Here is a 23,637-nt window from a genome sequence, read left to right as displayed (position 1 = left end):
GAAAAAATATTTTATTAGTTGTGTGCAATCGGTATCTTTTACTTTACAGATGGTAGTGGAAATAGTTTTTAAAATGTTTTCTAAAGAAGATTGTATTGCCAGGACCTGCCTTTAGCGCTCAGTAGCGATTACACTTTTGATATAGATGGAGAAGAAATGTAAGATGAATTGATGATCTAAGTTAAAATAGCCATATCACGCCTCCTGTAACAGTGTTTGTATTCATAGCAAGTAATATTCTTTTTCAAACCCGAACGTTGCTTTTGCATTAAGTGTTACATAACAATTACCGGTTTCGGTAGCTTCTGAAGAGCGCACTTTTCCAAACTGAAGCCTATAAGAACATTATTCAAGATGCACCATGGCCCAGAATCGTGCATCGGGACAAGGATTAACATCAATTGAAAGAACTCGCAAATAAAAGATTTGACCGAAAAATTAAATGAGTAGGCAAGTATTAAAACAACACCATAACTTCTTGACTTCCAAACTCTTTCCTGGTTCAGGCCATGTAAAATGACATCATCAGTGGAGTCATGCCGAGGTTGTGAGTTTAAGCCTCACCTGGAGCAGCCTGGTTTTCTGTCTTGACAGGTAAACAGTGTTTTGTGTTATTTGCTAAATGGAGAGAGGATTCTGTGTTAATTGTGCTCCTCCTGGAAGAGGTCAAGATGAGATGTTCACGAGGCTGGTGGTAAATATCCTATCCAGGAATATTTTTTGTTCTTTATCGGGGAATATCGAATATCGGGGCTGTATAAAGGGGCTGTAGGGGGTCAGATCTATAGATGTAGTAAACACATCAGTGGAGACGGTGTGTCTGCTCTCTGTGAGAGAGACGGGCGGAAAGAATAATCTGTGGTCTGGGAAGAAGAGACCCTCTTTTGAAGAGCGGCGCTCCTCACGGAAGAGAATGAAAAAAATATTTTTCAGGGACGCTGATTTTTCTCTTTGGGGGAATTAATGTGTGACCTCGTGGCGCAATGGTAGCATGTCTAACTTCAGATCAGAAAGTTGTGAGTTCAAGTCATGTTGAGGTCAGCTGATGTGTTTGCAGGTGCTGCTGGTGCCGAACCCGGAAATTACACCACGCGGTTGGGTTTTATCTGTACACCACTTAGGTAATCTGAACAAAATAACAGAGCAGTACAGAACACGCAATAAGGAGCTTATGCAGCGAATAATCTTGAACACGACGAGAGAAAACTGCCCATCTGCGTAACATCATGTCCGACTTTAGAGACAGTAACATCAGAGAATGGAAGTTTCAGACCATGTTTTTGTTACAGGTTCAAGCAAACCTGAAAGTTAGGGAGTGTTTGGTCACTTTTGTATGAAAACGTGTCTGAAGCCTGTAATTATAATTCGCCCTTTTTTAATTGTGGTTGAAATCCACTCCTATGTACCAAGACCTTACAGTATATTCATGTTTACTTAAATGACTAACGCTATTGGACATTAGTTGGTGTCTTTTTTTGTAATGATTTGCTATTTCATGCAGGAAAGAAAGGAACCCAGACCCAACGTTTGCTTTCAGGTGCAGTTCATTTACATACCAGACATCTATTTCTGAGGAGCCTGATTTAAATCACACAACCCCGGAAGAAGTCGAATCGATAATCTTGTAAACCGAAATAAGACGCGTTATCCATTAAACCACTAGCCCGTCACGTAAATGAATTGCACCATGGTGAGTTCAGTGCCGCTACTAGTAATACCCCACCCCCATCTTAAATTTCTAAGTGAGAAACGTGTTTTTTACATTTTTGTCAGTTTTAAAACTAGGAGTATACGGCACTCTGCACAGTGTACGAAGTAAATTATTTTCGCAGTAATTAATTTATTTACACGTGTATACTAAATATAGTAATAAATATAATAAATTAATTAATTACTGCGAAAATAATTTACTTCGTACACTGTGCAGAGTGCCGTATACTCCTAGTTTCGGCACACACGATATATACAGTAAAAAGCCTCAGGCACTGTGTTAATTGTGTTTTCAACATTATATATGCGTTTATTAATGTCGTCGATTTTACAGTTGCAATTCGACATTGATTATACGTCGCGGCGACGTATATGTACGTATAGCCGTATTTCGCCATTAATATACGTATATTCGACGATATATATATGTACGTATATTCGACGAATCACTGCCCACTGGGAATAGGTTTATTCCATGCTGAAAAGAGAAGAGAGAAAACATAGCTGTGAAACCTTCTTCAGGTTTGTTTTCTCTCTTCTCTTTTCAGCGTGGAATAAACCTACAGTATTACTTGTTCCTTTGCAGATACGAATGCTGACGTAGCTACCCACCTGAATATATTAAACGCTTCATCTATATGATTAACATAATGTTCTCCTGAATAACTACTTGAAAGAAGCCGTAGCTCAGGTGTTAGAGAGATTTGAAATCGGATCGGTGGATTTAGAGTCCAGACTGCGAACCGACAGCTGACACAGGTCTTTTATAGAACCGTTTTGATTTTCTCTACTTTGTCCCCGTGACATCATTGTCCTGCTCGCAGCCGAGCCCGACACACGATACTGTCTGGTTTCTGTCACTGGGCGGGTCTGTGTTGGTTCTAATGCCCCGGTATTATGACGGGGACACTAAACTGTAAACAGGTGCCGTCCTTCGGCTGAGACGTAAAACCGAGGTCCTGACTCTGTGGTCATTAAAAATCCCAGGTCGTCTCTTGAAAGAGTAGGGGTGTAACCCCGGCATCCTGGCCAAATTTCCCATTGACCCTTACCAGTCATGGCCTCCTAATAATCCCCATCTCTGAACTGACTTCATCCCTCTGCTCTCCTCCCCACTAATAGCTGATGTGTGGTGAGCGTTCTGGCGCACTATGGCTGCCGTCGCATCTTCCAGGTGGGGCTACACATTGGTGGTGGTGGAGGGGAGTCCCCATTACCTGTAAAGGGCTTTGAGTGGAGTGTCCAGAAAAGCGCTATATAAGTTTAAACAATAATAATTATAATTATTATTATTATGTAAAATGCAATAAAAATATCATGTTTGAATAATGTAAAAACTGATAAAGCTAATGCTTTTTTCAGGGCTATATCTACTTTTTAAAAAAAAGAGAAGTCTGTCGCGATTGTGAAATTTGGAGAACATGCACCAGCGGGTGCCTTCACATCTCCAGCTTCAGTCTCGCCTGTAGCTGCAAGAAGGTTAAAAGCGCACAAGTGATCTGTCTTTGGTCAAAGGAATTGCTGGAGCAGTAGGACACAGAACAGTATCTAGCAGCTGTAGACGATGTTCGGAGAAGAGATAATTCTGTTTTCAGCACAGGGAGTGAGAATGAGCTCAGTCCGGCTCCCAGCAGAATCCATCCTGGTTTGGTTACTGTTAGACTGTGCATCTGAGGCTCTTTGGATCGCAACGTGAAAAAAAAAACAATTGTTCACATCGTGTGACTTCCACGAGAGGAAGGGAAGATATCATTTTTAAAAATATCAGGACTGAAGATTTGGATCCGGGACCTCATACTTATCAAATTATTAAAATAATAGTTATTAAAATATCAGATTGTGTTTCTGCAACATTTTGTGCACAGTACGCCATCTTTATCTAAAAATAAAACAACAGTCACAACGAAGCCTTTACACGCAGTCTGGGGTATTTTTCCCTTTTATATTTTTGCCACTTTATATCGAACCTGTTATACTCCCAAAAGTGCACAGTAGATTGTACTTAATAAAAATGTACAATTCACCGCTGGTATAAACAGATGTGTGCCGTGTCTGCCTTTGTAAGCATTTGTTTAAAAAAGTAGTTCACAATACGATAAAAACACAGAAAGCACAAACTTAATAATACAACAATACAAAATCAATACCAAATCATAAAGCCAATTAAGTAGCTATCCTTTGAAAACAGAGAACACCTTTATATCTACAAAAAACTTGACATTTGTATGTATTTTTTAATTAAAAAGCAGACAGTGTAGTCCCTTAATTCAAAGATCAGATCTTGACCAAAACAAGACAATCAGACGTGAGGTGAATTCAGAACAGGAGCCTCTGCTTCGTCGTTTATTGAGCTTTTGTTCAACGCATGAATGAAACAGATTCACTATTTTAACTCTTTGATTAAACAAAGTACACAAAAGGTGCCATCCTTTGAGCCGGAATTGAACAAGCAACCTAAGGATTCCCTGCTATTACCCACTACAGTCCTCCACTTTACTAACTGATCTATCAAAGGGATGTCAGGAGCTGCTCTCTGTCACATACTGCCCAATGTAGTGAAATGTTCTGGGTGATTTAAATCCCAGATTGACATAGTTTCCAACTCGTTTCCTTTTTTTTAATTTGAATTTAAGCCGCGAACCAGCATTCTCTGTATAAACTTGCAGGGATATTAAAAAATGTTTGATGGCGTATCAATTATTCGGAAATGGACTCCTTTTTTTTCTTGGGGGATCATATTAAACATTTCATTTGGATCTACAAGAGGATCACCATGAGGAACAAAACTAAGTTTCATTCTGTGTTTATTAGAATCTGTATCACAGCTAATGCATGTAAAGCCTTTAGTATGCGACAGTGAGAGTTCAGTTATGCCGGAGAACTGAAATTTAGTAAATCCATATTTAAATAGATTGCAAATCTTCAAAGTGTTTTGTCACTGCAAATATTATTACAGGGGTTTACCAGCTGCCGCACATGCTTGTTTTGGGATTATTTCCAATAAGTATCCCATTAGTAGTTGTGTGTCCTTACTGGTATCTTTTAAACATTCGATTATATACAAACGGGACAGAGACAAAGTAATAATCCCATTTTAAGGTGTCTTGCATTTTAATTTACTGAACAGATAAATTGAAAGGCTCTGATTCAGAGCCCCTGCAGTTCGTGCTAATTAGAACCACAACAATGCTCCTGAGTCCTGGGCACTACACTGAGCACACGTTCAGCTGGGCTCTGACTTTGTTAAGCACGACTTCTTGTTGCAGTTGAGCTCAGAGCTAGATATGATCTCCATATTCTACCGCAATAAGTAGTCTGAAACTTAGTAAATAGTACACAGTTTTTAACTGAAGTCAGGTTGTTAAAAAATTAAACCAGCACCCTGTCACCAAAACTTACCCCGGTCTTCCGCGCGACAAGCGGGGGTACTCAACACTGTACTAACAAGGAGCGGTTGTCCGCAGTTGAGCGTGAGCTCTGATTACTGTCAGCAGACATTTCTTCATTTCCAATGACGTTTTCTTCTGCTCTCAGCTTTTTACCGGTCATAAATGCTCAAGAAGTAATTCATTTGAGTTTGAAGTCTGTCTCTGTTACCTTCGGTCCTGATAAAGAAAAGCCGTGCGTTGGAGACTCCCTCTCTGAAGAAGTTTGCCGTCACCCTGCAAGAAAAGAGAGCCATCATTCACCGAAACAGCCACTAAGACAAATAACATTAAACACGTGAAATGCGAGATGTTGTGGAAATGTTTTCTACTTAGAGATTCTGTCGTTTCTACTCTAACGAGAGAGGCTCTTTGTCGGAAGTACGATTTGAACAAACGTCTCCAGGGGAAACTGCGACCTCAATGCAACGCCTTAGACCACCAGGCATCCTGTCTGTGGCTCTTATATTGCATTATATGTTTTATTTATTTCTACTTGTTGATAGGAAAAAAAGTGAAATCGTGTAATTTGGGAAATGTATTTTTTTCATGGGGAAAACTAGCCTGAGCAAATGTAAAGTTAAGAGCAGCGCTCAATAAAAACCATCAAAGCCGAAAGCGCTTCTTATGCGGATCAGTATATTCCGATGCCAGTGGTTCTGCAGAAGAAATAAGAAAAGCCGAACTCAAAGCACTGTGTTGCCATTACGGGTACTTTGGCTGCAGCTGCTTTAAGATCTACTCAGCGGGCACAGAAAGTTGTATGAGGTCAGACAGGTTTGCGCTGTCTAAATAACAGTGTGTGAATTTAAACTTATTTAAATAAGATTATTTACAATGTAATACATGCTCCAAAAGCGTTAATACTGCACTGGCTGCTATTTGAAACGCCTTTAGAAATGACGCGTAATAGAGATTGATGCAGCTGGCTTTTATGCTTCACAATACATTGCAATCAGGAAAATAAACCAATTAGAAATATGCAATACAACGTCTTTGAGTTCGGCTATTTTTATTTCTTCTGCAGAACAACTGGTATGGGAATGTACTGATCTGCATAATTCGCGCTTTCGGTTTCTGATCGTTTTTATTGAGCGCTGCTCTGAACTTTACATTTGCTTGTGCTAGTTTTCCACATGAAAAAAAAAGAGATTTCCCTAATTACACGATTTCACTTTTTTTCTTATCAACGAGTAGAAATAAATAAATTACATATAATTCAATATAAAAGCCACAGGCGAGTTGGCTGGGGGTCTAAGGCGTTGCGTTCAGGTCACAGTTTCCCCTCGGGTTTTTTGTTCGAATCCCACTTCTGAAAAAAAGGTTTTCTCGTTTTTCTCTGTGAAAAGACAATCAAGTTCTTAACAAATTTCATATATTAGACTTCCGCAATACGTTCTGGCTTTAACAGGAAACTGTGCGCTTCCACAGAAAGAGTAACAAGAGGAGACGTTTCCATGTTACTTGTAGACTTAGATAAAGGAACGTGGCGGTGAATGAAAGAGGCACAGACGGGATTCGGACCCGCGATCTTCGGTTTACGAGACCGACGCCTTACCACTTGGCCACCGTGCCGTCGCTGGGAGCGGGGTCAGCTTACTATATGTTGAATCAACCCTAGTAATTTTACTGTTGTAATAGAGGAACAAGAGGCGCAGTCGGTAGAGCTTGCGACCCTTAAGTTCAAAATCGTTGATTCATGGGTTGTTTGTGTCCTTTCTGATCCCTCTAATCTTTTAGTAGGACAGTGCAAGCAGGACGTGATAGGGTACAGTGACTCCCAATGTCATATGAGCTTTGTGTAATTTAGCTTTCTTAACGCTATGGGGCTCGATTCAAATATCGCTGTGAAAGGTTTTTTCTAGATTGAGGGTGATCTGCTCCCGAGTAATTATAAACACCTGAGCGTTTACTGTTTACTGTTGTGTTACTGTGATAAAGGAACACCGCACTTTATCAAAATACTGCTGCTTCCTAATTTTACATAATGGTATTTAGACCGGGGAGAGTGACTGCATTCCAAGAGGCTAAAAGTTGATTTCACAAAGCCCCCATTTAATAAAATACATTAGAAACCGCAAGGAAAACAGTATGTTTTAATAAGTCTTCTCCTGGTTTTATATTATTATAGTCTTTCACATTTGAATGCATACCTTACCGAAAATCTTACCTAGATTACGGGCAACACAAACAGTTCTTAATGCACAAAGTCTATTTATAGTTGACTTTCTGCTAATCACATCTAATAGTTCATGAATCTTCCTGCCCATCATGTGTCTGCTAAGCAGTTTCTCCATTTTCCTCCTCCTGTCATTGTCAGCAAGCACATCAAGATGGGAAAATGTAACAGGGAAAAAGAGTAGCTGGTAGGAGTGGGATTTGAACCAAAACCTCGATCTGGAGACAAGAATACCCGTGAGAGCTAGAAAAACACAAGTCTTTGATCATGGTGCTTTGGTGGTGGTGGAGGGGAGTCCCCATTACCTGTAAAGCGCTTTGAATGGTGCTTTAGAACACTCAACCATCCTGACAAGTGATGGATGAATGGAGGTGTATTGAATACACCAGTAGTTCACCAACCTGAGTTGCTTTGCTGGAGAAGTGCCATGTTACATGTTGTAAACGTCAAACGTACAAACGTGTTGTACTTTCCAACCTTTGAGTAATATTTTCCAGAGCTAGGTCGCAGTTGTCTTCACAATCTGGATTATCTCAAAAGCAATGATGTCTGTGTAAAACAGATTTTATTTTCGGGAACCGACGTTGTATTGCATATTTCTAATTGATTTTTTTTCATTATTGTAATGTATAGTGGAGCATAAAAAAACATCTGCAAAAATCTCTATTACGCGTCTTTGGCATTTCAAATAGTAGCGAGAGCGAGGATCAAACCCCCCTCTTGGCGATAGTTGCCTCACGCTCTGAACAACCAAGTCCTGCTTATTCCCGCTGTGGGTCGTGGATGGTGTGTTTTGGTATTTACTCGAAATTACGGAGGATACATGGGACTGCATTTACCTGATAACATACCATGATCTCTAGTACCTAATGAGCTTTGATAATTCAGCTTGCTTATCGCTTTGGGCTCAATTCAAAAGTTGCAGTGAAAGCAGGAGCTGAGCAGGATTCTGTTTAAATGGAGCCAGATCTGTTCACAAGCGGGGAAACACTTCAGCGTTTACTAATTGAAGACCACAATCCGCTAAAACACCCCTGTTTCTTAGACTAAAAGAAGCTAAAAGCATTTTTGAACATGGGTTATATTGTAAATACTGTTATTAAAAAGCTTATTCGCATACTGTCGGTTATTTAGACGGTGCAAAACAGGCTGCCCTTATAAAATTTCTGTGCCCGTTTTGACCAAGGAGAAAGTATTTTCTGATGGAGCGCTATGCGAAAAGATTTAATTAGCTTTACCCCTGCCAATGATTCAGCATGAAGAAGTAAAAGTTTCAAAGGGAAAAGCAGCTCGCTAACACAGCCAATATTAAATGTACTTGCCGGCACACTATCACGTGCATTGGCTCAGAAGTGATCTCGGCAATGTTCCCAAAGTAAAGCTGAAATTGCCAAAGAGCATTTCTGTTGAGAAAACTGCCTTGATGTTAAGCTTAGAAAGCCTGTCTTTTAGATGTTCTATCTCTAAACACCTTGTGCAGCCTCCCAACAGACTAACAAATATTTTTTTTGAGAAATGGGCACACACCCGGAAGACAATAACGTTTATCTACATTCGAGTATGTGAATAACAATTTAACAGAAAAAAGTTTGTAAATGAGATTTTGCAAAAATTCAATAAATCGTCTATAAACAGTAAGAAATTATTAAGAAAGTAAGATATTGTTTTATTTTATAAACTTTAAGACAATGAAGAGAGTTTACAGGTCATCCTTCGCTTTTGCTCTTTCAACTTAAGCGTTCAGGATCCAAGCCCATGTGCGGATGGTTGTATTTCTTAAAGTAACTTGTAATCATCAAAAGTTGTTGTGTAGTCCTTCAGTTCTTTCTCGAGTTGTACCATGGATATTTTATACGATCAATACTTTTCATGATCATTTGCATTTTCCGTTTCAAACGGAAAAAGTTCAAAGTGTCCTTATAACTGTGCTCCACATCTACACGAGAGCGCTTGTAAGAGTACAGGACATGCAATGAGGAGTTTGTGCAGCTTTCAGCTTAGTGCGGAGTCCAGAGGAAGGACTCACTCGCTGAATGATCTCTCAAGAAATTCAAAGGGTGTTTTCTGCAAAAGCCATGACAAGTGTGAAGAACAGAATGAAATGTTTTGGAGTTACATTTAAAACAGGAGAGAACACTGTAGCACTTCGAGTGTGTCTAAATTTAATTGTGTAAACCTAGCTCTCTATAAACACAGACAAGGAGTTCTCACACAACAGAAGATTGATGTGAGCACAGTAATATGAAACACTTGGAGATGCCAGGGATTGAACACAGGACCTCATACATGCAAAGCATGCACTCTACCATTGAGCTACATCCCCAACAGAACAGCTTGTGGAACTGACTTAGAGATGTGCAGATGCTCACTGACCACAATCCACCACTCACGAAGAATGTCTGCAGTTTCCCACTTTCGCGTTTCCTCTAATACAGAGTAAATTCATGGGAATGAAGAAATAAGGAAGGAAAAATAGTCACATCTAAGCTTCCAGAGACCGGTTAAAAATGAATCAGTTATTTTTATATCCAGTCACATGGACGACGGCCCAGTGGGCAAAAGACGTATAATATACGTCTATTAAACGCATACCTTAGACGTCTAAATGTGGTCCGCAATTCGTCTAGAATGAAATTCTAATATATGTCTATTGTTATACGTCTATGATAAGGTGTTCATTATACATAAATGGTTGGAGTTCTATTATACGGATAAATTTAGAGCACTATTATACATATATGATTGGAGTTCAGGATAACTTTAGAGGACTATTATACGTATATGGTTAGAGGTCTATTATACGGATAACTTTAGAGGGCTATTATACGTATATGGTTAGAAGTCTATTATACGGATAATTTTAGAGGACTATTATACGTATATGGGTAGAGGCCTATTATACATTACAATACAGATTTTAAAATGTACAACTTCTATATTTCCAAGAAAAAAAATATTACAATGAAAGTTAAGACGATTTTTGTCCACCATTTGCAAACCCTGTCTAATTGTCCTAACAGTTAGAACCAGAAACCTATTATTTTCAGTGTCCAGATCTCCTGGCCCCCTGCCTTGCATATGCATTCTTCAAGTAACACATTGTGTGTTCCTTTATTTCTTTAAAGGTAGGGTGGGACTTCAGCACCGCAGCTAGAAGAAAATTATATAATATTACTACCCAAATAAATGATGATTAATATCTTCTTTAGTATAATCTCAAAAATGAACCATTAAGGTTAACTAAGCTCAAAGCTATAATAAACGTATAAAATTTGGCTTGCATCATAGCAGTTGAGCAATAAAGTCTGTCCTAATTAAAGAGTACCCAAATTTTGAAAGTACAACATAGAATAAGAATAATTAGAGAAACGGCAAAACGATTTTGTGTCATCTTCCCCTTCACACTATTTTTATGTGCCATTTTTTGCTTATTAACGTACTATTTTAATCAAAATAATATTAAGTAAGATCTGTATGTATTCAGATAGTATTATTATTATTATTTATACTTACTCGTCAAAAGAGGATTGCTGAGATATTTGCGGATTTCTTCTACGATTGAAAAACGTGTCCAAAATGGTGACCAACGAATACTAGCAATGCATTGTGGTATATAACCGGAAAATATACCACAACGTATGCGTTTATTAATGTTGTCGATATTATGGTTGAAATTTAACATTGATAATACATCGCAGTTATGTGCCCCCTACTATGAGCTGATGTGCAATTTTAACGCATGCAGTTAGTAAGGAAACGGTCACTGTTGTAAGGTATTATATATAATGACATTATGGAATAGGATGGGGACAGGCCTGGTGTCACGGGGGGAGGGAGGAGTGTCGCCCCTTCAGTTTTGGGCAAAAGGATTTACTTAACTTGTAATAAAAAAATAGTTGTACTTTGTCAATGGCCAAACATTAATTTATTTACACGTGTAAAATAAATATAGTACATATAGTAATAAATATAGAAAATACAGTAATAAATATAGTAAATTAATTAATTACTACGTAAATAATTTACTTCGTACACTGTGCAGATGGCTGTATACTCCTAGTTGCAGCACCCACGATATATACAGTAAAAAGCCTCAGGCACTGTGTTAGATGTGTTTTCGACGTTATATATGCGTTTATTAATGTATAATGTATAAGATGCAGCCATTCAAAATGGGTGGGGTATTTCGTGGTATACCCCGGTGGGCGTGTCACATTAAAACGCAGTATCATGCAGTATCACGCAGTGTATCGCGTCATTTGAGGTCATGCTGGAACCTCTCATGTACAGCATTTGAGCTTGGACAAAAGTTGGACAAAAGTACACAACCTACCTTTATCAGAAATATTTATGCATCAAAGCCTTTACCGAAGATATTACTAATAGTATTAATAATGAATGACTTTGGACAAGCTGTAAACTCAAAGTATTATGCTGGTCCACATTCTTTCTAACCGTCATTTTAAACGAAAATACTTTTAGTTTTTTCTTTGACAAACACCACAGCATTTCGTGGATAATTTCTTAAGCATATTTGTACAAGCACTTGGAATCTGTCCAAGCCCTACTTTGTCAGGCATTTTCTTTTACTGCAACGGACATAAAAACTCCCTTGCTTTTAACAGAGCGTTTCATAATTTCTAACTACGAAAATTATTTAAACTGCAACACTTATCATTCAACCAGGGCTCAAAATATCACAAGGATCCTCAAGAGCACATCAAAGACTGTATTAAAAGATACTTGTATCAGATACATGAGAATCCAGGCTTTTTTTCTCAACACTTTCTTTTCCGTATACCAGATATTATGGAACTACTTCAGAAGGCTGTCAGCCAGTCAGATTCCAGGAATCAGTACTTTAAAGAAAATTCGATTTCTCCCTAAACATTTTAAGCATCGAAGTCTTTAACTAACATGTGAAATAGTGGCAGTTTTAAGCTTTTCTGCTAATATAATATGGAATTGCGTATCTAAAGAAATTAATAACGATATGATTATATTTGTGTACTGCGACAGGGCTGTGTAGGGCTGTTTCGCCTCACAATCAGACAAATGCAACATAAATTGGGCTGTGTAGTCTTCTAAGTATCTTAATAAACTTTCAGCATAGCTTTCTCCCCGTTTAGATTTATTTTTCTTGGGATCTTGGGATCAAACGTGGAAAGATTAGATTGTTTTTATTTTTTAAATACATTTTAGAAAAGTGTAATCTATACTAAAAAGCTGTACACCACCTGCTATAAAGATACATATTGTAATACTTTCGGTCTCAGATAGGACGGACACAAGAACTCAGACTTGCAGAGTTAAAGCAAGTTAAAGCCTTGATTTTATATATCACCTTTAAAAGTGGCATCACCAAGCAATACAGATTACAAAGTAAATACCCAACACTGATTGCACCCATCTGTCATGTTAATAAAGACCTTTAAATTGAATTTAGTTTTATTACTTGTTTTTCAGGAAGTAAAAAAAAAACACTTGAATTACTTATCCAGTCTCTCGAACTAAAATTATTTTTCAATCAATGCAACTAACATCGGGCAACGTGTTTTTTTTTAATCCAACATTGACAACCACATCTTAAATCTTGTCAGTCAGCTCTTTTTTCTCTATCTGAATTGTGGCGATTCAAACAACCTGGGATAACAAGTGGTCTCAAAGTCACCGAGCTCACAGAGCTTCAACAACAGATGACAATTTCCTTAGTCCTTCCTTAGTCTTCCTGAAATTGTCAGATTATGAGTGAACAAAAGCATTTTATTAAAAACACGTTTGTGTTTGTTTGGGAGCTATATTATGTATTTTTCATATGTAAGAAATAATGATGTGTTCCTGCTTACACATTGCACGACTTTAAAAGCTAGAAAAACAGGTTTCGATTCACATTATCTGGCGAGCCTTGTTTTGTCAAAGGAAAATTCTATTCTACTCTGAGAATGTAGGGGGAGGAAGAATGTCCCTTGTCTTTTTACTTACTCCAATACACCAATGCATTAGCATGTTAAAGCGATTTCATTGAGGAGCCTAGCTTTCTTAACTAGTAAGTACTGTACTTACTGGGTTTTGAAGGGGGGGAGGTGTCTTTTGCTGGAAATCTCGCCCCCTTCTACTTTGAAAATACCTGTGAAACAGGTTTAATTCATCACAGCCAGCACTCCCGCAGAGAGGGGGGTTGTACTTGCAGTGCATCGGTATAGATGGGAAAGCCAGAGCCGAGTCAAGTCTAGCCATGTGTGAGTCTAGTCTCACAGAGCTTCAACAGCAGATGACAACTTGTGAGTTTGATTAAGAATGAATAAAAACATTTCATTAATAACGCGTTTGCGTTTGTCTGGGTGCTGAAAAAGTAAAAAACAATTACTTTTTGACAATGAAGAACTGTGTATGTGTCTCTCTCTCTGCTGGCGTTTGTAATCGTTTTTATTTTTAAATACATTTTAGCAAAGTAATGTACCATAAAAGTATTGTGAGACATATTTGGGTTAACATGTTCAGTGTTCAGTGTGTGGTAATTTGTTTGGTGCAAGTGAAGTTTTATTTAAAATCTGACCCAGGGAAAAGTGTGGTGTGGACGGCTGAGGAGAGAATGCAGGCTCGCGCTGTGTCCGTTATTCTTTTTGTCTTTTTGAGCCAGTGAAAGCTCTGTTGTCCTTCACATGAATGCCTGAATCATTGTACCGAACCCAGGATTTTACAGTATTTTTTTCTTTAAAATACCAATAACAGCAACATACAGTTTACATAATATGTTGATGTTCCAAAATTAATATAGTTTATGACCTTTATGACCTTTGTTATGCTCTTCGTTAATGTCTAAGCCGGAACACATCATTATATCTCATTTTGTATTTCTTTAAAAAAAAAATCGTTTGCCCAGCCTAACAGTAATGTTGTTATTGTTTTTATCCTGTAAAGCGCTTTGAGGAGCCACCTTTAAAGGCGCCATATACAATAAAGTTCATTATTATTACTATTGTTAATTTGCTGGACAGAGAGGTGAACATTATTACGCAGAAGACAAAGATAGCGATTTACGTTGCATTGTGCATTGTGCTGCTATAATACAGTTTTAAATAATTAAAAGTCTAAACACTATCAGCTTTATTTATGGGTTTTAAATAAAGGCGATTTAAACGCGATTTAAATCAATATAAATGTTTATATTGCAATGCATAGGTGACTATTCATTGTTATTAAAATGACTTAAATTCGATCATGTTGTGATATTTAGAAATATAAATTTGTTTGGTGCGAGTGAAGTTTTATTTAATCTCTGACCCAGGGAAATGTTTTATTTTTTCAAAGAAATGTGATATATAGTATATTCGACGAATCACTGCCCACTGGGTGTGCGGACCTTTTCTTATTTACCTTGTGCAATCGTGTTTCATAAAATGTAATTGTATTATAGCATGAACCCCTGGCGATTTTCTTGATACGTTATATGTGCTCTTGTTTGTATTGTATGTATTTTTGTTGTACAAATAAAAAGTAAAAAGCACAATTTTCCGGATGCAGCTGCTGTAAAAAAAATGAGATCAAGGGTGCTGTACGCAGAGGTCTGAAGCCTGCTCCACAGAAAAACTTTATGTTAAAGAAGTCGAGATCTCGCCATGAGAGGGGAAGCATCTCAGAAAAAGCAGGTGCAGTCGGTTCCACAGTCATAACGCCACGAAGTTGGACGAAAAGAGCAAGAGCCACCCGGCTTCCTCCAGGCAAGTAATGAGACAAAGAGACAAGGCACAGCGGGTAGTGTGGCTGAGCAGTCTAAGGTGCTGGCTTAAGGCTCCAGGTTCTTTGGGGGACATTTGTCTTTCATCTTTCGCAAGCTGTATAGATTTCTTTAAAAACAAGTTGTTGCAGAAAGGAAACGAACACTTGCATTCACGTAAATTAAAAGGCATGGGATTTGCCTATAACGATAAACTCTGTACAGTAAGACATGAAGAAAGGCACCGCTGGGAATCGGACCCAGGATCTCCTGTTTACTAGACAGGTGCTTTAGCCAGCTAAGCCAATTAAGCTAAATCTGTTCCACAGATGTGCAGTGTGCCTTTCCTCTTGTCGTATTCAAGAGTACTGACTGCGTGAGCTCCTCACTGTGTGTCCTGTACTCTACTGTGAATTCATTTAGATCATCTACGTGGAGTACAGTGACAAGATCGCCTGGAATATTTTCACTGAGTAAGTCATTGAAGAAAACAGAAGATGTCAGAGTGGCCTCATCAACAATCCACTCAGGCAGCGCTCCTCTGTAAAGTGCCGTTCGTTCACATCGATTGGCTTTTTTTTTGCCTTCATTCGTGCAAGTAGTACAGGCAGACGCCCCTATTCTGCCATGACCCAGATTCGAACCGAGGTTGTTGTGACCACAACGCAAAGTACTGACCACTATACGATCATGGCAAGTTACCAAAACACACGCTGGGGGTGGAAAAGGCTGTGCTTTCTCGTGTGACAGGAGTCACCTGCTCCTGCTTTCCAAAAGATCAGCACCATGTACGAAAGAGCCGCATTAAAACCACTCAAACATGTGCAAAATGTGCGAGAAGAGGGGGCTCTTGTTTCCACCTGAAGACTTCTCGCATGTGAGACGAACTGATCATTGCTGCAGCTCAGAAACCTGCAGGAGGTGGGAGGGGTACTCTCGTAGACAGTGCTGACCTTCGGCAAGAGGATTTATACTCTCCAAGATGATATTTGCACTTTCTGGAGAGGAGATTTTCTCCACTTCAGTAGCCCGATTTTGTCGATTGCGTGGAGAGGGCTGTAGAATGTGGCACCGCCTTTCCTGCTCTGTCCATGAAAAGCGTGCTGGTCTCTGGAGAATGAGCAAGGTCCATCAGCGCACTCCAATAAAGGCACTGGAAGCTGCTGAATCGCATTGGCGAAGCTCAACACTGGGCCACTGGGCACAGCTTCCCACCGTTTCCGTAGTGTTGTGGTTATCACGTTTGCCTCACACGCGACAGGTCCCTGGTTCAAAACCAAGCAGAAACAAACTGGCTCCTTTTGTCGCCATGCATACTGTTTGGGGATTCGCCTAGCGCTGTGATTGAACAGACCCACTCACCTCTTAGTGTGCACAGTGCATGTCGCAGCGCTTCCTGCTTTCACTTCAATGCGCGTCCTGATGTACCCCGGTCTCCCGTGTGACAGGTGGGGATAATCACCACTATACTAACGAGGAAGACATCGCTCTCTCCGACCCCCGGCATCATATCCCGACCCACCATGCTGGAAGCCGACGCGTGCTGTGATTCCTTTATGGAGCAGAAATGAAAACCGAGGAGCCGAGAGATCATTTCAGCATTTCGCATGTGAATGGAAAACACAAACGACCAACTTGGAATGACTTGCTTTTGACGCTTTTCAAAGCATTCTTTGTGCATCAAACAGACCCACTCACCTCTTAATGTGGAGGGATCTGCACAGTGCATGTTTCCTGCTTTCACTTCAATGCGCGTCCTGATATTGATTTTTTTTCGTGTGCCATGCGGAGGCTCTGAAAGCGAGAGCAATGAAAAGGTGCACGGCGCTTTGAAAGAAACGGAGGTAAAGACGTCTCTATACATGGATGACGTCACCCTCCTCCTCTCTGACAATGCCTCAATTAGCAGAGCACTGCAGTGTTGTGATCAGTTCTCTTTGGCTTCCTCTGCAAAAATTAACAAATCTAAGAGTGAGATTTTTTATCAGAACTGGAGGGAGCCAAAAGAAGGACATGATCTCAGGCTGCAAGAGAAGAGAATTAAGGTCCTGGGGGTGTATTTTGGAGAAGAGATAGGAACAGTAAATTGGCAGAACAAATTGCCAATCTTAAACAAAAAACTGATGCAATGGAAGGACCGAGACCTCACCATGACAGGGAAGGTGCTGGTCATCAAAGCCGAGCTCTTGCCTGTCTTGAATTTTCTGGCTTCTACCTTCCCAATCCAACACCGTGTTGCGGCGGCGCTGAGGAGATTGATGTTTCAATTTCTATGGGGTGGGAAGCAGGAAAGACTCAGAAGGGAAATAATGTACAGGCCGCTACCCTCAGGGGGGAAGTCTGTCCCAGATACTGCTACGAAGCTACGAAGCAGAAAATCTGTGGGAAATTGAGAGCATAGGTCAATATCTCAAGAAACTGTGAAAAACATTATCATGTTTAAGTAAAGAATGTGATTTACACCAGAAAAAAAGAAATTGTTGCTATGTAACTGGTACCGTGTCAAAATGTAATGAGATGTGATCATATATACTGTTTTAAGTATGTATATTAATGTAAAGCTTTCTAATTTGTGATGTCCTGTATTTTTTTGTGAAAAGAAAATAAAGTTCTTAAAAAATAGATTCACCCAGGGCGAGGCTCGGCCATTGCACTCCGGCTGTGCTGACCCCTGCGAATTCCCCAAATGTGGGAATCTCGACTGAATTATTTCTGGTAGTGGGGGACTGCGTTCGCGCTCTCCCCTGATGTGCTTGGTCCAATATCGGATACGGAAGAGTTACGACACCACGTGCTGCGATAGGATCCCAGTTCGAAAGGAGTCGATGCCACTGCTGGTTCCCGGTTTCTTTTAGTTAGAGGTCCGGAGAAGCATTTCAAGCTGGTTACACTACTCCTTCCGGACATTCATTCCCTTTTCAAAGTCAGTCGTTTTGCTGTTGTCTGCATTATTTAGGCTGATTATCGAGGTTAGCCTTTATTTGGTCATGGGGACCTCGGTACTGTATGCTAATTCTCAAGACAGTTTCACCCGTTTTCTGATTGCTAGGTTCTGTACCAGTGCAGACATGTCAAACAGTGAATGGCTGTACCTCTATTGTATCCCTGCTCGAAGGCTTGGCTTCGGCTGTGGAGACTTGTTCGGCTGGCGTTCGGAGAGTCGCGTTTTTCAGAATTGTATTGAGATCGTTTTCCACAGAGCTCAGATGTCAAAGCACAGCAGCAGCTCTCCACAGCGATCCTCTATAGCGCCCTTTCTCCCGCTGCTCCGTCCTCACTGGAAGGAAGCAAGAGTGAAAGGCTGAAGTGAAATAGAGCGGGGACGAAGGCAGTGAAGAGAGAGAACGTGGGAAGAAGAGAAAAACGCAAGGGAAAAAAAGCAGCGTCGTAAAAGAGGTGACGGAGCTGTCCTCTCAATAAGAAGGGTGCCAGCGAGCCTTGCTCTCGCTTACGGCCACACCCCTTTGAGCACGCCTGATCTCGTCTGATCTCGGAAGCTAAACTGGGATGGGCCTGGTTAGTACTTGGATGGGAGACCGCCTGGGAATACCAGGTGCTGTAAGCTTTTAAGCGCAGGAGGCGCCCTATCCCCGCTCGCTCGCTCATTCCCCTGTTCACACGTGCAGTGCGGCTAGTCCGTCTGTTTATTTGTCAGCTTTGGCGAGACACGGGTGCTTGTGTATTAGCGCGAGCGTTTTTTATTCTGATCAGGAACAGTTTTAAAAGTCCGCAAAGGATCGAGGAAAGGTTTATCGCCAGCTGAAAAGAGACACAGCGCTTCGGCTGTGGAGACTTGTTCGGCTGGCGTTCGGAGAGTCGCGTTTTTCAGAATTGTATTGAGATCGTTTTCCACAGAGCTCAGATGTCAAAGCACAGCAGCAGCTCTCCACAGCGATCCTCTATAGCGCCCTTTCTCCCGCTGCTCCGTCCTCATTGGAAGGAAGCAAGAGTGAAAGGCTGAAGTGAAATAGAGCGGGGACGAAGGCAGTGAAGAGAGAGAACGTGGGAAGAAGAGAAAAACGCAAGGGAAAAAAAGCAGCGTCGTAAAAGAGGTGACGGAGCTGTCCTCTCAATAAGAAGGGTGCCAGCGAGCCTTGCTCTCGCTTACGGCCACACCCCCTTGAGCACGCCTGATCTCGTCTGATTTCGGAAGCTAAACAGGGATGGGCCTGGTTAGTACTTGGATGGGAGACCGCCTGGGAATACCAGGTGCTGTAAGCTTTTAAGCGCAGGAGGCGCCCTATCCCCGCTCGCTCGCTCATTCCCCTGTTCACACGTGCAGTGCGGCTTGTCCGTCTGTTTATTTGTCAGCTTTGGCGAGACACGGGTGCTTGTGTATTAGCGTGAGCGTTTTTTATTCTGATCAGGAACAGTTTTACAAGTCCGCAAAGGATCGAGGAAAGGTTTATCGCCAGCTGAAAAGAGACACAGCGCTTCGGCTGTGGAGACTTGTTCGGCTGGCGTTCGGAGAGTCGCGTTTTTCAGAATTGTATTGAGATCGTTTTCCACAGAGCTCAGATGTCAAAGCACAGCAGCAGCTCTCCACAGCGATCCTCTATAGCGCCCTTTCTCCCGCTGCTCCGTCCTCACTGGAAGGAAGCAAGAGTGAAAGGCTGAAGTGAAATAGAGCGGGGACGAAGGCAGTGAAGAGAGAGAACGTGGGAAGAAGAGAAAAACGCAAGGGAAAAAAAGCAGCGTCGTAAAAGAGGTGACGGAGCTGTCCTCTCAATAAGAAGGGTGCCAGCGAGCCTTGCTCTCGCTTACGGCCACACCCCTTTGAGCACGCCTGATCTCGTCTGATCTCGGAAGCTAAACTGGGATGGGCCTGGTTAGTACTTGGATGGGAGACCGCCTGGGAATACCAGGTGCTGTAAGCTTTTAAGCGCAGGAGGCGCCCTATCCCCGCTCGCTCGCTCATTCCCCTGTTCACACGTGCAGTGCGGCTAGTCCGTCTGTTTATTTGTCAGCTTTGGCGAGACACGGGTGCTTGTGTATTAGCGCGAGCGTTTTTTATTCTGATCAGGAACAGTTTTAAAAGTCCGCAAAGGATCGAGGAAAGGTTTATCGCCAGCTGAAAAGAGACACAGCGCTTCGGCTGTGGAGACTTGTTCGGCTGGCGTTCGGAGAGTCGCGTTTTTCAGAATTGTATTGAGATCGTTTTCCACAGAGCTCAGATGTCAAAGCACAGCAGCAGCTCTCCACAGCGATCCTCTATAGCGCCCTTTCTCCCGCAGCTCCGTCCTCATTGGAAGGAAGCAAGAGTGAAAGGCTGAAGTGAAATAGAGCGGGGATGAAGGCAGTGAAGAGAGAGAACGTGGGAAGAAGAGAAAAACGCAAGGGAAAAAAAGCAGCGTCGTAAAAGAGGTGACGGAGCTGTCCTCTCAATAAGAAGGGTGCCAGCGAGCCTTGCTCTCGCTTACGGCCACACCCCCTTGAACACGCCTGATCTCGTTTGATCTCGGAAGCTAAACAGGGATGGGCCTGGTTAGTACTTGGATGGGAGACCGCCTGGGAATACCAGGTGCTGTAAGCTTTTAAGCGCAGGAGGCGCCCTATCCCCGCTCGCTCGCTCATTCCCCTGTTCACACGTGCAGTGCGGCTTGTCCGTCTGTTTATTTGTCAGCTTTGGCGAGACACGGGTGCTTGTGTATTAGCGTGAGCGTTTTTTATTCTGATCAGGAACAGTTTTACAAGTCCGAAAAGGATCGAGGAAACGTTTATCGCCAGCTGAAAAGAGACACAGCGCTTCGGCTGTGGAGACTTGTTCGGCTGGCGTTCGGAGAGTCGCGTTTTTCAGAATTGTATTGAGATCGTTTTCCACAGAGCTCAGATGTCAAAGCACAGCAGCAGCTCTCCACAGCGATCCTCTATAGCGCCCTTTCTCCCGCAGCTCCGTCCTCATTGGAAGGAAGCAAGAGTGAAAGGCTGAAGTGAAATAGAGCGGGGACGAAGGCAGTGAAGAGAAAGAACGTGGGAAGAAGAGAAAAACGCAAGGGAAAAAAAGCAGCGTCGTAAAAGAGGTGACGGAGCTGTCCTCTCAATAAGAAGGGTGCCAGCGAACCTTGCTCTCGCTTACGGCCACACCCCCTTGAGCACGCCTGATTTCGTCTGATCTCGGAAGCTAAACAGGGATGGGCCTGGTTAGTACTTGGATGGGAGACCGCCTGGGAATACCAGGTGCTGTAAGCTTTTAAGCGCAGGAGGCGCCCTATCCCCGCTCGCTCGCTCATTCCCCTGTTCACACGTGCAGTGCGGCTTGTCCGTCTGTTTATTTGTCAGCTTTGGCGAGACACGGGTGCTTGTGTATTAGCGTGAGCGTTTTTTATTCTGATCAGGAACAGTTTTACAAGTCCGCAAAGGATCGAGGAAAGGTTTATCGCCAGCTGAAAAGAGACACAGCGCTTCGGCTGTGGAGACTTGTTCGGCTGGCGTTCGGAGAGTCGCGTTTTTCAGAATTGTATTGAGATCGTTTTCCACAGAGCTCAGATGTCAAAGCACAGCAGCAGCTCTCCACAGCGATCCTCTATAGCGCCCTTTCTCCCGCAGCTCCGTCCTCATTGGAAGGAAGCAAGAGTGAAAGGCTGAAGTGAAATAGAGCGGGGACGAAGGCAGTGAAGAGAGAGAACGTGGGAAGAAGAGAAAAACGCAAGGGAAAAAAAGCAGCGTCGTAAAAGAGGTGACGGAGCTGTCCTCTCAATAAGAAGGGTCCCAGCGAGCCTTGCTCTCGCTTACGGCCACACCCCCTTGAGCACGCCTGATCTCGTCTGATCTCGGAAGCTAAACAGGGATGGGCCTGGTTAGTACTTGGATGGGAGACCGCCTGGGAATACCAGGTGCTGTAAGCTTTTAAGCGCAGGAGGCGCCCTATCCCCGCTCGCTCGCTCATTCCCCTGTTCACACGTGCAGTGCGGCTTGTCCGTCTGTTTATTTCTCAGCTTTGGCGAGACATGGGTGCTTGTGTATTAGCGTGAGCGTTTTTTATTCTGATCAGGAACAGTTTAACAAGTCCGCAAAGGATCGAGGAAAGGTTTATCGCCAGCTGAAAAGAGACACAGCGCTTCGGCTGTGGAGACTTGTTCGGCTGGCGTTCGGAGAGTCGCGTTTTTCAGAATTGTATTGAGATCGTTTTCCACAGAGCTCAGATGTCAAAGCACAGCAGCAGCTCTCCACAGCGATCCTCTATAGCGCCCTTTCTCCCGCAGCTCCGTCCTCATTGGAAGGAAGCAAGAGTGAAAGGCTGAAGTGAAATAGAGCGGGGACGAAGGCAGTGAAGAGAGAGAACGTGGGAAGAAGAGAAAAACGCAAGAGAAAAAAAGCAGCGTCGTAAAAGAGGTGACGGAGCTGTCCTCTCAATAAGAAGGGTGCCAGCGAGCTTTGCTCTCGCTTACGGCCACACCCCCTTGAGCACGCCTGATCTCGTCTGATCTCGGAAGCTAAACAGGGATGGGCCTGGTTAGTACTTGGATGGGAGACCGCCTGGGAATGCCAGGTGCTGTAAGCTTTTAAGCGCAGGAGGCGCCCTATCCCCGCTCGCTCGCTCATTCCCCTGTTCATACGTGCAGTGCGGCTTGTCCGTCTGTTTATTTGTCAGCTTTGGCGAGACACGGGTGCTTGTGTATTAGCGTGAGCGTTTTTTATTCTGATCAGGAACAGTTTAACAAGTCTGCAAAGGATCGAGGAAAGGTTTATCGCCAGCTGAAAAGAGACACAGCGCTTCGGCTGTGGAGAATTGTTCGGCTGGCGTTCGGAGAGTCGTGTTTTTCAGAATTGTATTGAGATCGTTTTCCACAGAGCTCAGATGTCAAAGCACAGCAGCAGCTCTCCACAGCGATCCTCTATAGCGCCCTTTCTCCCGCAGCTCCGTCCTCATTGGAAGGAAGCAAGAGTGAAAGGCTGAAGTGAAATAGAGCGGGGACGAAGGCAGTGAAGAGAGAGAACGTGGGAAGAAGAGAAAAACGCAAGGGAAAAAAAGCAGCGTCGTAAAAGAGGTGACGGAGCTGTCCTCTCAATAAGAAGGGTGCCAGCGAGCCTTGCTCTCGCTTACGGCCACACCCCCTTGAGCACGCCTGATCTCGTCTGATCTCGGAAGCTAAACAGGGATGGGCCTGGTTAGTACTTGGATGGGAGACCGCCTGGGAATACCAGGTGCTGTAAACTTTTAAGCGCATGAGGCGCCCTACCCCCGCTCGCTCACTCATTCCCCTGTTCACACGTGCAGTGCGGCTTGTCCGTCTGTTTATTTGTCAGCTTTGGCGAGACACGGGTGCTTGTGTATTAGCGTGAGCGTTTTTTATTCTGATCATGAACAGTTTAACAAGTCCGCAAAGGATCGAGAAAAGGTTTATCGCCAGCTGAAAAGAGACACAGCGCTTCGGCTGTGGAGACTTGTTCGGCTGGCGTTCGGAGAGTCGCGTTTTTCAGAATTGTATTGAGATCGTTTTCCACAGAGCTCAGATGTCAAAGCACAGCAGCAGCTCTCCACAGCGATCCTCTATAGCGCCCTTTCTCCCGCAGCTCCGTCCTCATTGGAAGGAAGCAAGAGTGAAAGGCTGAAGTGAAATAGAGCGGGGACGAAGGCAGTGAAGAGAGAGAACGTGGGAAGAAGA

At 42.5% G+C, this 23,637-nt stretch overlaps 6 non-coding genes and 5 pseudogenes across 6 annotated transcripts; 9 read left to right on the top strand and 2 right to left on the bottom strand.

The window, feature by feature from the left end:
- Window positions 1-6,638: 6,638 nt before the first annotated feature.
- trnat-cgu (transfer RNA threonine (anticodon CGU)) lies at window positions 6,639-6,710 on the bottom strand. Its single transcript has one exon. It is a non-coding gene; the product is annotated as a tRNA-Thr (tRNA).
- Window positions 6,711-9,565: 2,855 nt separating this feature from the next.
- Window positions 9,566-9,637, bottom strand: trnaa-ugc (transfer RNA alanine (anticodon UGC)). The gene has a single exon. It is a non-coding gene; the product is annotated as a tRNA-Ala (tRNA).
- A 7,976-nt stretch (window positions 9,638-17,613) lies between these two features.
- On the top strand, window positions 17,614-17,778 carry LOC148670795 (U1 spliceosomal RNA). The gene has a single exon (XR_015937590.1). It is a non-coding gene; the product is annotated as a U1 spliceosomal RNA (small nuclear RNA).
- A 699-nt stretch (window positions 17,779-18,477) lies between these two features.
- Window positions 18,478-18,596, top strand: LOC148670794 (5S ribosomal RNA; annotated as a pseudogene).
- Window positions 18,597-19,133: 537 nt separating this feature from the next.
- Window positions 19,134-19,252, top strand: LOC148670793 (5S ribosomal RNA; annotated as a pseudogene).
- A 537-nt stretch (window positions 19,253-19,789) lies between these two features.
- On the top strand, window positions 19,790-19,908 carry LOC148670792 (5S ribosomal RNA; annotated as a pseudogene).
- A 537-nt stretch (window positions 19,909-20,445) lies between these two features.
- LOC148670791 (5S ribosomal RNA) lies at window positions 20,446-20,564 on the top strand. The gene has a single exon (XR_015938879.1). It is a non-coding gene; the product is annotated as a 5S ribosomal RNA (ribosomal RNA).
- A 537-nt stretch (window positions 20,565-21,101) lies between these two features.
- LOC148670790 (5S ribosomal RNA) lies at window positions 21,102-21,220 on the top strand (annotated as a pseudogene).
- Window positions 21,221-21,757: 537 nt separating this feature from the next.
- LOC148670789 (5S ribosomal RNA) lies at window positions 21,758-21,876 on the top strand. Its single transcript, XR_015937848.1, has one exon. It is a non-coding gene; the product is annotated as a 5S ribosomal RNA (ribosomal RNA).
- Window positions 21,877-22,413: 537 nt separating this feature from the next.
- LOC148670788 (5S ribosomal RNA) lies at window positions 22,414-22,532 on the top strand. Its single transcript, XR_015938467.1, has one exon. It is a non-coding gene; the product is annotated as a 5S ribosomal RNA (ribosomal RNA).
- A 537-nt stretch (window positions 22,533-23,069) lies between these two features.
- On the top strand, window positions 23,070-23,188 carry LOC148670787 (5S ribosomal RNA; annotated as a pseudogene).
- The last annotated feature ends 449 nt before the right edge of the window (window positions 23,189-23,637 follow it).

Source organism: Lepisosteus platostomus, chromosome 5, assembly GCF_059453375.1.
Source record: "Lepisosteus platostomus isolate fLepPlt1 chromosome 5, fLepPlt1.hap1, whole genome shotgun sequence".
Lineage (NCBI taxonomy): Eukaryota > Metazoa > Chordata > Actinopteri > Semionotiformes > Lepisosteidae > Lepisosteus > Lepisosteus platostomus.
This window is presented reverse-complemented; position numbering and strand designations above follow the sequence as displayed.